The sequence below is a fragment of the Trifolium pratense genome, linkage group LG5 (assembly GCF_020283565.1).
Source record: "Trifolium pratense cultivar HEN17-A07 linkage group LG5, ARS_RC_1.1, whole genome shotgun sequence".
Classification (NCBI taxonomy): Eukaryota; Viridiplantae; Streptophyta; class Magnoliopsida; order Fabales; family Fabaceae; genus Trifolium; species Trifolium pratense.
Window position 1 is genome coordinate 4471004 of NC_060063.1, and position 12119 is coordinate 4483122.

General features: G+C 32.1%; 1 pseudogene; it reads right to left on the minus strand.

Annotated features, from left to right (window-relative positions):
* Positions 1 to 8937: 8937 nt before the first annotated feature.
* LOC123887389 lies at positions 8938 to 10498 on the minus strand (annotated as a pseudogene).
* Between the last annotated feature and the right edge of the window lie 1621 nt (positions 10499 to 12119).

Consider the following 12119-nt stretch of genomic DNA (forward strand, 5'->3'; position numbering starts at 1 on the left):
TGGTCCTCCACCCGGTTTTTCGACCTTAATGGTAGATGCCATGGCCCAAAAAATTTCATGTAAAGTATTTCTTCACTACCCACAAACAAATTAGAAATACATCACATGAAATTTTATGACGTGGATAGCGAAGAAATACACCACACACACACACACATATATATATATATATAGCCCAGAAAACAACTAGTCACTTTGACAAATTCTTCTTCCACATCAACCCACCGCCGTTGTAGTCTCTGGCTGCTATCGCCACCGTTTTCAGCTGCTCCATGTCATCGCTGATTTCCTTCTTTTTAAATGATCAGTCTCACAAACAACAATTAACACCATGTTTCTAAAAAACGAAATCGAGAAAACTCAATAAGATCCAAGAGCATAAAATTGAGCAGAAAAGGAGCAGTGATGTTCAAAACGAGAGATGCGTGTGGTGTTGTGAGGTCCATCGGCAGTGGCGCCCGGCGTTGTGGCGTTGAGAAAGAGAGACAGAGAGAAATTTGATGGAGAGAAATTTGCGGCGTTGTGTATGTATTATAAATAGATTTTGTAAATATTGAGTTGGGTCTAATTATTTTCTAACTAAATATAGAAGATATAAATAATTTATACAATTTTTTTTTGGTTATTTTATATTCTAATAGTAAAATTTATTTTGAAAAATATTGTAGGTTGAGTTAAACTCACGGCCATGTCTATAGCTCACAACCAACATCGATATACACATTATCTCAACTGAGGAACCATTTACTCTGATACTTGAATACGTACTATCTTCAATTGGCATAATACTATATATACTAATTGATTTTATTTATTATTATTATTATCTTCAATGAAAGTTCGAAGAAAAACAATAAGCACCCATGACACTATATATTAATTTTAGTAAATGGTGTCATTTTCTGAATGTAATTTCAATGAAAGTTCGAAGGAAAATAATAACCACCATAACACTATAAATCGTCTTATTGGCATATATATATATCATCCATATGATCATAGGTTAATTTTATTAATATAATGAAATGGCTTATATCTTCAATTCTTTTCCGTTTTCTCATTTTGTTGGTAATCTTCTTTACTTTGTTCATGCAGATATCTCCGGCCAGTGCAGGTTTGTCTTAATTTACTCATACTAAAAATATAAAAAACCATGGTTGCACAATAATTTTAAGAAAGTAGTAATTCAATTCGTAGATATGTATTGAAATATATTTTGAATTGATGACAAAACGTATAATTGAATTTTGCAGATATGAAGATGAGGAAATTGGGAATCATGCCAAGTCCACCTCCTCCACCAAACCTTGACCCACCACCGGGATCCGGGAATAGTCCACCTTCTTAAGATGACCCAAACAATTTATGTTTAAGTTTATTCCCTCATCATCATCCTGGACTCCTGGGGTTATTACTTGTATAATTTTTATTTGAATTTTCTTCAATTTTAGCAACAAATATTCTTTTTCCACTTAATTCTATTATTATTTTTATTTACTGTTATATGAAAAAGAAAAAAAAGAAAAGAAAGGAATAATATCTTGAAGTACAAAAGTAAGTATGTTTTTATCGTCTCCACAGGGATTGGTGCGATATCGATGTCGTTCAACAATTAATATAATTTCAAGTAAAGAGTTTTCAGAGTTTGTTTATGAGAAAGTACGAAAATATGGTTATGGTGGAGAAATGATGAAAATCACAGAGAGATAAGTTTGCTGGGATCATCTACCATTAGTATCACGTATCGCTCGTCGTACGTTTCCGTGTCCAGATAACGCCGAGATATCTATTGTACCTATTAACCTCCGATGTCTCGGATGATCAATCAATAAAATAGCATAAAGATCCGATACAAAAAGTGAATATTAAACCTAAATCTATGTCTAGAATTTAGGCTTTAATAGATATCATCTTAGTTCCTTTTAGATTCAAAGAGTATATGTCTATAACAATTCAAATCTTAAAATAAAACATAAGATTCAAAGATAATATCAATATTGATAGATAAACTAAAACATATATGACAAGATCAAGATAAATACATACTAATAGAGTAATTTACACCTAATCCCAACAAAGGAGAGATTATCTATTCATTTTCATGATAGCTTTATAAAAGATAAGAAGAAAAGAGAGATGAACAAACATCAATGATGATTTCCCAACAAAAGTTGTAGATTCACCCTCAAATCTCCTTGATTCTGGCTCCTAGGGTTTCTCTCTGCTTCAGGACGTGTTTTTGAGTGGTTGAAAGTGAATTGGATATGAAAAAATGAAGTCTGATGGCCTTTTATAAGTGACAGAAAAGTGGATCTTCGCTTAGCGACGGAACTGTTCGCTTAGCGACGGAGGTTTCTTCACCCTGAAGTACTCTTTAACCGCCACAGCTTCGCTGGCTCTCGCTACAGTTCGCTCAGCGACGGCCTCTCGCTATCTCTCGCTACAGCTCATCCTGCCACTGACTTGACTCGCTATCTCTTGCTTAGCGACGACACTGATTTTTCTACATTTTCTGACAGCTTGCGTCGCTTTGTCTGTCGCTTTGTCGTCGCTTAGCCAACAACTCATACTCAAAATATTTATTTCTTCATTCCAAATTTCATTAAATCCAAATTTTCCTACAAAAAGTGTTGGAATTAGATAGAAATAGCAAAAATAACTAATTTTCTCATTAAAACTAATATTTACAATTAGTTGGGTTTTTTATATGAAATTACTTTTAAAATAAGTCAATAAGTGCTTAAAATATATAAGTAAAATTATCATTTTTTTGCACTTATCAACTCTCCCCAACTTAAAACTTTGTTTGTCCTCAAACAAAAGTCCAAAATATAAACTCTCATAACATGGTTCAAACATCATTTGTGTAGTTCATTCAAGCTTTGCAATCAATCAAAAACTTTGGATTTGCATCATTGTTTGCATGATTCAATGTGTTGCAAGTTCAAAATCAATCATTCATAATCATCAAAGAATCAAAGCATGAATTTGAAATAGTCTCAAAACTCAAGTAAGATTTCAAGCTTTCCAAATCAACAAGATAATAAACTAGAATCACAATTCTCACAACTGTTTCAACTCAAGGGTGTAGTGTTTCTCTCAATCCAAGTAACGTATTCACAACAAATCAATTCAAACATACATCTCAACATAATCACAAAACATGCTATCAATCATGGATCTAGGCTACCAGAAATCATTGTTTTTCTTTGGATTCAAAAAAAGCCTTAAGGATAAGAGAGCATAAACTTTGAGTATCTTCATTACATAAGCTATTCAACCTCTTTCACTTTCCCCATTCTTTACTTTTGGTGATTCTTTTGTTTTGACACAATTTCTATTCATTTTTTCTTTTCTTTTGTAACACATTTTCTTTGATTTTCATTTGTGTGTCAAATGACTTTCAATGTTTTTCTTTTTCTTTTTCAATCACCATCTTCAACATCTCATATTTTTCAACTACTACTTCTTTTTTTTTTTTACTCAAACAAATAACCTCTTTCTCCCCAACTTGTTTTCAACCCTACTTAAATTCAATGCTCAATCATCCTAAGACAAGGGTTAAGTAATTGTTTTTCTTTATTGTGGTTCAAGGGTTCAAAATCAAACAAAATTTCCAATATTTTGGCTCAAAGGGGTAGCAAAGGAACACACTCTCACAAGGTAGGTTATTTTAGGCTTATGTAGTTATCACTCAAAAAGAAACATGGCCTTGATCATATCCATGACTTTAAACACATCAAGTAATAGCAAGATTCAGTTAAAATCAACAGAGTTAAACACAATTGTCGGCTCTCAAATATATAAACAATTTAAGGGTTCACACAATCTCACCCGGCTAGGTCTAAGTGATTCATAATCAATCAATAATGTCAAGAAGGAATGAATGAAATCAAATTGAATAAAGCTACTTGGTTCAAATTCATCCTAACATTCAAAGATAATCACAAAGATTTGATCTCAAGCAATGCAATTTAAAGGAAAAGTCATTCTAACCATGCATTTGAATTTGATCAATCACAAACTTAAACTTTTCAATTCATATGCACATGTAACAATCACAAAAATTTAAACCATGTATGTTCACAAAAATTTCAGTCATCATTTGCAATAAACATAAAACATGAATTTAATGACTAAAACAATAAAATGTCACTGTATATGGCATGCTTTAATCCTCTGCTTCTGTTGTTCTCCCTCTTCAACAAGTGTGGACTGTCCTCAGGCCATGAAAATGAATTTATGCCTGCATTTACAAGAAGGTAAAACATACAACCCCAGGCTTTTGTCAGAATTTCCAAAAGCTCTGATAAGGTCGCTTAGCGAGCAAGGGTCTCGCTTAGCGACTATAGCAGAAAACAGAATTTCATATGAAATTTACACCATTTCAAAAGGACTTTGCTTTCCAAAGTGGTTGGACATATTCAAAATCTATTCTAACATATAAGAAATTAAAAATGCTTTAAATAAAAGTAAAGGAAAAAAAATTGGGTTGCCTCCCAACAAACGCTTCTTTTACGTCGTTAGCTTGACGCCTTTTTGATTACGGTGGCCAAAATGAAACGGAAAACACATCATCCGTCTTTTTCCTTCGATTAGGGAGGAACTCCATGAACTTTAGATATAGATGTTGCGGAGTCCATATCCTCCCTAATTCCTTTTTGTTGAACAAGGCACAAATTTCGTCTATGACCCGATCAATCTCCGCCTTGTTCTCCATCTCTTTCCTTTGCTCAATTGACATTTCCTTGTCAAGTAATTGATGAAAGTACAAAAAGCAAGTATTTTCAATATATCGTATCCACAGAGACTAGTGTGATATTAATTGTTCATTCACGATTTCCATGATTTTAAGTGCGGGTTTTATATGATTTTTGTTTCGGAACATAAAAAGTGTGATATGAAAATATTTAGAAATGCAGAGAAGACAAATTGTCGGGATTAGACTTTATTATTTTATTCACATGTATCATTCAACTATTGACATATATATTTCATTCACCAAACATTATTACCACATATCTCTCATCGAACGTATCCGTGTCCAGATTACGCTGTGAAATCTATTGTATCGATTAACCTTCGATGTCTCGAATCATTAATCGGCACAATAGCTTTAAGCACTGATATTTCTGAGTGATTATTAAACATCAAAACCTATGTCTAGACTTTGAGATTTAACAAGTGTTTATCTTAATCTTTGATTCAAATAACATATGTCTATATCATTCAAATCTTTTTAAATAAACAAGTAACACAAGATATCACTAATATTGATTGATGAATAAAACATATATATCATAGTAAAGATGAGTACATGATCATAAAACAACTACATCTAATCCCAACAAGAAAGAATTTAGCTACACATAGCCATAATCAACTTACAAGAGTAAAGAAGTGAAGAAATGAGGAACATAGCACTTGATCTCTCAAGTTGGGATGTATCCACCTTCAAAGCCTCTTTAAAAACCTATTTCTATGATTTTTCTCTCGTGTAAGATCTCTCAAAAGTGATTCCTTCTAAAAAATGACATCTGATAGCTATTTATAGATTTTCAAAACATGTGAGTTCGCTAAGCGAAGTGATGTTCGCTAAGCGAACAGGTTGCTTCAAGAAGGGGTTTTCTGACACGTAGCAAACAACCTGACTCATCATTTCTTCGCTGATGCTCGCTACCTCTCGCCACCAGACCATAACTCTCTGACTTTGTTCACTGAATCTCGCTAAGCTTCGCTAAGCCAACCTTCTTTGATGTTGTTCGTTGAGGCTCGCTACTTCTCGCCATGGACCCTTGGAGCACTGACTTTGCTCGCCACTGCTCGCCATTCTTCGCTGAGCGAAGGCTTCAGTTCCTGCCCTTTTTTTTCAGCAAATCCTAACAAATTGTTTTGGGATTAAGATTTCTTGATCATGACAATATTTACATCAAATAGGGAGGTTTTACTCAATATTCTTTTCAAAATAAGTTATCAAGTGCCCACATTTACTATGTTTTTTTAACTAAAATTGGGCACTTATCAGTAATCCTTCATTTGCATCTTTTTTTTTTTTTTTTTGATAAGCAATCCTTCATTTGCTTCTGATGCCATCATCACTTCTTCATTATCAACAGTGTTTGACAATTTTTTAGGAAGTTCTACTTCTTGTGGTGTCTCTATTTCTTTCACTATTTTCTCTACACCACATCCAATATCACACATTCTTCCTTCCTCATTGTTTTCAACACCTTTCACACTCTCTCCTCTTTCCTCATTTAGAATATTATTTTTTTCGTCAGGAGTTGTTTGAGTGTTGGTTTGGATTTTCATATTTTGCTTTTTAGTCATTTGTTGTGTCAACTAACCAAGCTGATTTTCCAAATTTTTGGCTCGTGCAAGACTGTTTTTCAGATATTGTTGGTGGTGGTCTTGCATCTGTTGCAGCTGTTGTTGTTGCTCGTGCATCTGTTGTTGTAGTTGTTTCGTCTGTTGTTGGTGTTGTTGGTTTTATTGCTGCTGCATTTCCATGAATTTAATCATGGTCTCTTCCAATCTAGCAGTTTGCCCATAATTATAAGGAGGACGTTGTTGATATGATTCATACTCACCCGATGTATAGATGTTGTTATAACCACGATCAGTCATGGTTACGCTTGTGATGGAAATATGAAAAAGGATTTAACAAACAAGAAAAACAACTTTCTTTGTCTAGCAAAGAAGGATTAGTGCAAGCAAAAACTATACAATATAAACAACTATATACAAATACTTAAAAGAATACAAATTGTTGAAATGCTCCAATATCTAAACGTCAGTCCCCGGCAACGGTGCCATTTGATGAAGTATCAAAAGTAAGTATTTTCAATATATCGTATCCACAGGGACTAGTGTGATATTAATTGCCGATCCACAATAACCATGATTTTAAGTGCGGGTTTTAAAATGATTTGATTGTTTTCGAACATAAAACGTGCGATATAAAATTTGTTAGAAGTTTAGAGAAAGGGAATTGCCGGGATTAGACTTTATTAACTCATTCACATGTATCACCCAACTAATGATATATATGTTTCATTTACCAATCAATATTATCACGTATCACTCTTTGGACATATTCGTGTCCGGAATACGCCGTGAAATCTATCGTATCTATTAACTCTCGATATCTCGAATCGTTAATCGATATAATAGCATTAAGCTTTGATACTTTAGTGAATATTAAACCCAAAATCTATGTCTAAAATTTGAAATTCAACAAGTGATCATCCTAGATCTTTGATTCAAACAACATATGTCTATATCATTCAAATCTTTGAAATAAACAAGTAAATAAGGATATCACTCATATTGATTGATGAATAAAACATATATAGCAAAAAACCTACTTGGGTTGGTGCATTGGTATTGGCTTGGGACCTGGGAGTGTGCTCCTCTTGAGGTCTGAGGTTCGATTCTCTCTGGTGCCAATTTGGGTGGGCTAATTTAGCTTCTTCAAAAAAAACATATATAGCAAAGTTAAAGGAAATACATGATCATAAATAACTACATCTAATCCCAACAAAGAAAGATTTAGCTACTCATAGCCATGATCAACTTACAAGAGTGAAGAAATGAACGATGAAAGAACATAGCACTTGATTTCTCAAGTTGTGATGGATCCACCTCCAAAATCTCAGTGAAACCCTAGAAACTATGTAAATCTCGTGTAAGTTTTTATCAAAAATATGGTTCATAATCTAAAAACATGATCTGATGGCTATTTATAGACTTTCTGTAATTACATGTTCGCTGAGCGAACAAAGTGGTCGTTGAACGACCAAGTTGCTTCACAGGAAGGGTTTGCTGACACATGCCTTTTAATTGCCTTACTCAGCACTTTCTCGCTGAGGCTCGCCAACACACAAAAACTCACTGACTTTTCTCGCTACCTCTCACTGAAGCTCGCCACCACACTAAAACTCACTGACTTTGCTCGCTACCACTCGCTGAAGCTCACTATGGAACCTTAGTGCACTGACTTGGTTCGCTGCAGCTCGCTGCTTCTCGCTGAGCGAAGGCTTCACAATCTTAATTTTCTTTCTTTATTTAGCAAAATCTATCAAAATGATTGGGATTTGATTGTACTTGACATATTCTAATCAAAACAATATTTACAAACCAAGGGGATAAATTTTCATAGATTTCTTTTCAAAATAAGTTAATAAGTGCTTATTTTTCACAAGTGATTTTATCAATATTTAGCACTTATCATAATGTATTGATAAATACTAAAAAAAAACTGCAGAATAAATGTTTGTCATTGATACTTAAAACGTTACGACACAAGTATTGACCACTAATATATTAAAAATTACATAACAAATTTTTTTTATTTAAACAACGAGACAATTAGTCACTATTGATAAATGTATATAAAAAAAACACGAGACAATTAGCAAGTGTACTCTACCATATAAGTAGTATAAAAGATTATCGTATACACAAGAATTGATTAATAAATATCAAACTACTTAAGATTACTTATTATTTAGACTAACAAAAAATTTGAAATGGTTATTGTAGCGAGATAAGTAAATATCAAATTTCATAAAAAAAAAAAGTAAATATCAAATAATTACTAACAAGACTAAAATTGCAAAGATGTAAACCTAGAGGTGTAATTGAACTGGTTTAGATCGATTTTTGGTGAATCCAATGTCCGAACCGATGAGCTCTCAATTGATTTGGTTTGGTTTTTGGTGTTTTTTAAAAATAAAACCGAACCAAACTAATCGGTTTGCCCCATATACATATATGGTGTTCCTAATTTTTTACTGTACTCAATCCAATCCCAAAATTCTTTCCAATCCCAAATTTTTTTTCTGTTGGTTATCTTAATGTCCGTTATTCTTGTGGGAATAAAAAAGTGTAAAGTTTTTTTCTTAAAAAATAATTCAATCTAAACACAATGCACGCAAATATTAGAACAAAAAGTTTACATTATTTCAACTATCACAAAGAAAATACAATATATTACACAAACAATTAGAGAAGATGGAATCATTTCAACATAACCAAGAGGAGTCTTTACTATATCACTTATGGAGCAAGTATCACGGTTTGGATGATAAACAACCGTGCAATTACGTCGATAAGGGTTATAACTACTTAGGACATGTCCACCATTGATGATATTGTATGAAGGATGATGAAGGTGGCTTAGATGAGCAACCATTGCATTTCTTGTTGTGACAATTGGAGCAAGAATTACATTGATTTCCATTACACTTTGCATTTTCACACTTAAAGCAAATAGTGACAAAATGTTTTCCATCACACTTTGAACTTTCACATTTTGTGCATTTATCACACTTACCATGACAATTGAAGTTGTTGCACTTGATACAAGAATCGTGCAAAACAGCTTTACATGCCTCTATCATCTTTTTCTTGTCTTCTTCTTTTTTCTTGTCTTCTTCAATTCCTTTTTCTTCTCTTCTGCTGTTTTCGGCTTTTTCACCTCTTCCGCACTCAAAATGGTGACACTATTGAACTTCTTTTTCAGATGGTTGGCTAAACAAATTATGTCTACATTATCACCGGTTATAGATACACGATCCTTATCATCTCCTTCCAATGATACCGACGTCACACCTATATTTATGTTTAGGTTTTTGGTCATGAGTCAAGATAATGAAAATATTTCTTTCATAAGTATGAAAAAAATTAAAGGCACGAGAAAATAAAAATATCTTTTTCCATTTTCTTAAATTTCTAATATTTCAATTTTTTTTTAATAGTTGATAATTTGGTTATTTCCTTTGATATTGTTTTGTCAACAATCCGCTCGCTTGCTCTTAGGATTTATAGTCGGTTCTATTCTAATTTTAGGTATTTTCTTTCATTAGCTACACTCAAATTTCACCAACTTCACATGAGGTTCAGTTAAATCTAGTTAAAGTTTGTAGATTACTTCCACAACAAGTTACTACGTGTGTGCGCGTATGTTGAAGCGCGCGCACAGACATGTATTATTAGATAAAAAAATAATTTCCATAGTTTAGTACACCCAATTGCTTCATATATATCCATATGTAAGATTGAAATCACAATTGTGTCAATTCATATATATGACATAAGAGTTGATATAAATTCTCACCTTTTATAAAATAAAATAAAAAAGAGAAAGAGTGTAAGTTTATTTACAATTTAATAAACAAAAAACATGATATTTAAGGTTGACATATGATTATTACCTTTGACTTCAGCAGCCATTTTAAGGGCTTTGTTTCTGCATTTCTCGTTCTTCATTTGCAACTTTATAACTATTTTTTGCTGTATTTATCATTTTACATATAGCTTGTTAAAAAAATGATCACAAAGAAAAAATAAAAGAAAACCTCAAAATAATGATTAGCTATGTGATCTAAACATACCTTCATTCTTGCTTATATAATTGAAACAACTTTATGCTCTTTGTGTTATACTCTGCCTTGGAACAAAGCAAGCAAGTACATAGTTTGATGATATATACATATACATGACATTTTTTTTATGATTAGTAAATAAATAGAAATAAAATGATAAAATTAATAATGCTGCCAAACAATTTTTGCATAATTGAGGTTGTTAGAAATTTGGAATCAACTTTCTCTACTGTCGGCTTGTCTTTTAACTATTTGTTCGTTCATATAATGAATCAAGATGTTATTACTATAGTTTTGGAATGTTTTGTTTGTTGTTCAAATGAAATAAAAAACTTAGGGTAGCCAATATAAGTACAAAAATGGAAATAGTGCTTATTCACATAGGTACAAGATTCTTTGTAATATTTTTTTTTTTTGTGTGATGGCAATTTCGTTGATTTTCTTTTTTTGCAAAAGCAACCCGTTTGGTTCCGAAGAGATTCGAAAAAACTTTCAATTAATTGATGATTGAATGTCAAGTTTATTGTGCACGAGTGAAACACGGCTTGTATCATGCACAAGCTTGCTTTCACTATTAAATTAATATTTTATTATTGGATCAAATGAGATGTGATGAGATATATATTGATCCAATCACTATAACATTTCCTAACTACTACAAAACCACTTTTGTAGAGACTCTAAAAAACCGTTGTGTAGTTCAGTAAGATGATTCTGATAAGTTTATCAAATTTGATTGTTAACATACCCCTCGCGTCAAACACATTGAGTTTGATGCACGAATATAAATAGTAGGTGGACCGATAGTGAAAACCTAATAACAGTTAGCTCAACGGATCGTGGAGGAGACTTTAATACCACTTTAAAATTGGGAGTTTGACCTAACTCAACTTTACATTTATTGAAGATGGTCCTGAATCACTTATAAACATATATTTAAGGCTATAATGAGTTTTTTGGTTACGACTTATTACTACTGCACTAAAGTACATTGTTGCGACCGCACTAAAGTGAAAAATAAGGTGAATTATAACGTAATCGTTCATGCAAGTGTTTAAAAGAGAATTAATGTAAATAGTTTATAACTTACTTATAAGTTATTTTAAACTTATTTTCACAAGTTGTTGTGAATAAGTTTTTTTTTTTTTGTTTTACGGTATTCAGAATAAGTTATGAATAAGAACTTATGCTAATTAATAACATATTTTCAACTTATTTCAACAGATTTTCTAAATTAGCTTATAAATAAGCGCTTGCCTTATTTTTCCAAAGACACCCTTATAGGTTTTAGAAACATTTGGTTGTTTAGGCTTTAGATTTTTAAAAAAGTAATGATTGTACGGTACGGTGTACATCCTGTTTCGCTTTGGAGATTTACTTTTGTCACCATACTTATTTTTTCATGCGCTTCAGGAATTTACTAAAATACCTTCATCCGCTATTACGGCCCGTTTTGTACGCATGATAGGATAGTGACAGGATATAATATAAAACAGGAGAAGGATAAAATGTGATATCAATAGGATAACAGTTATCATATCCTGTGTTTGGTGCACACAGGATAACAAACATAATAACTATTATATAATGTTTTTAATACATAGTACTTGCTCAAAATAATATGATAAAATATATAACATATTTAAATAACAAAATTACCCTTGTAAAACAATTGTTTTTTTTAAAATTATTTTGTAATACTATAAATTTTATAAATAAAAAATATAAATA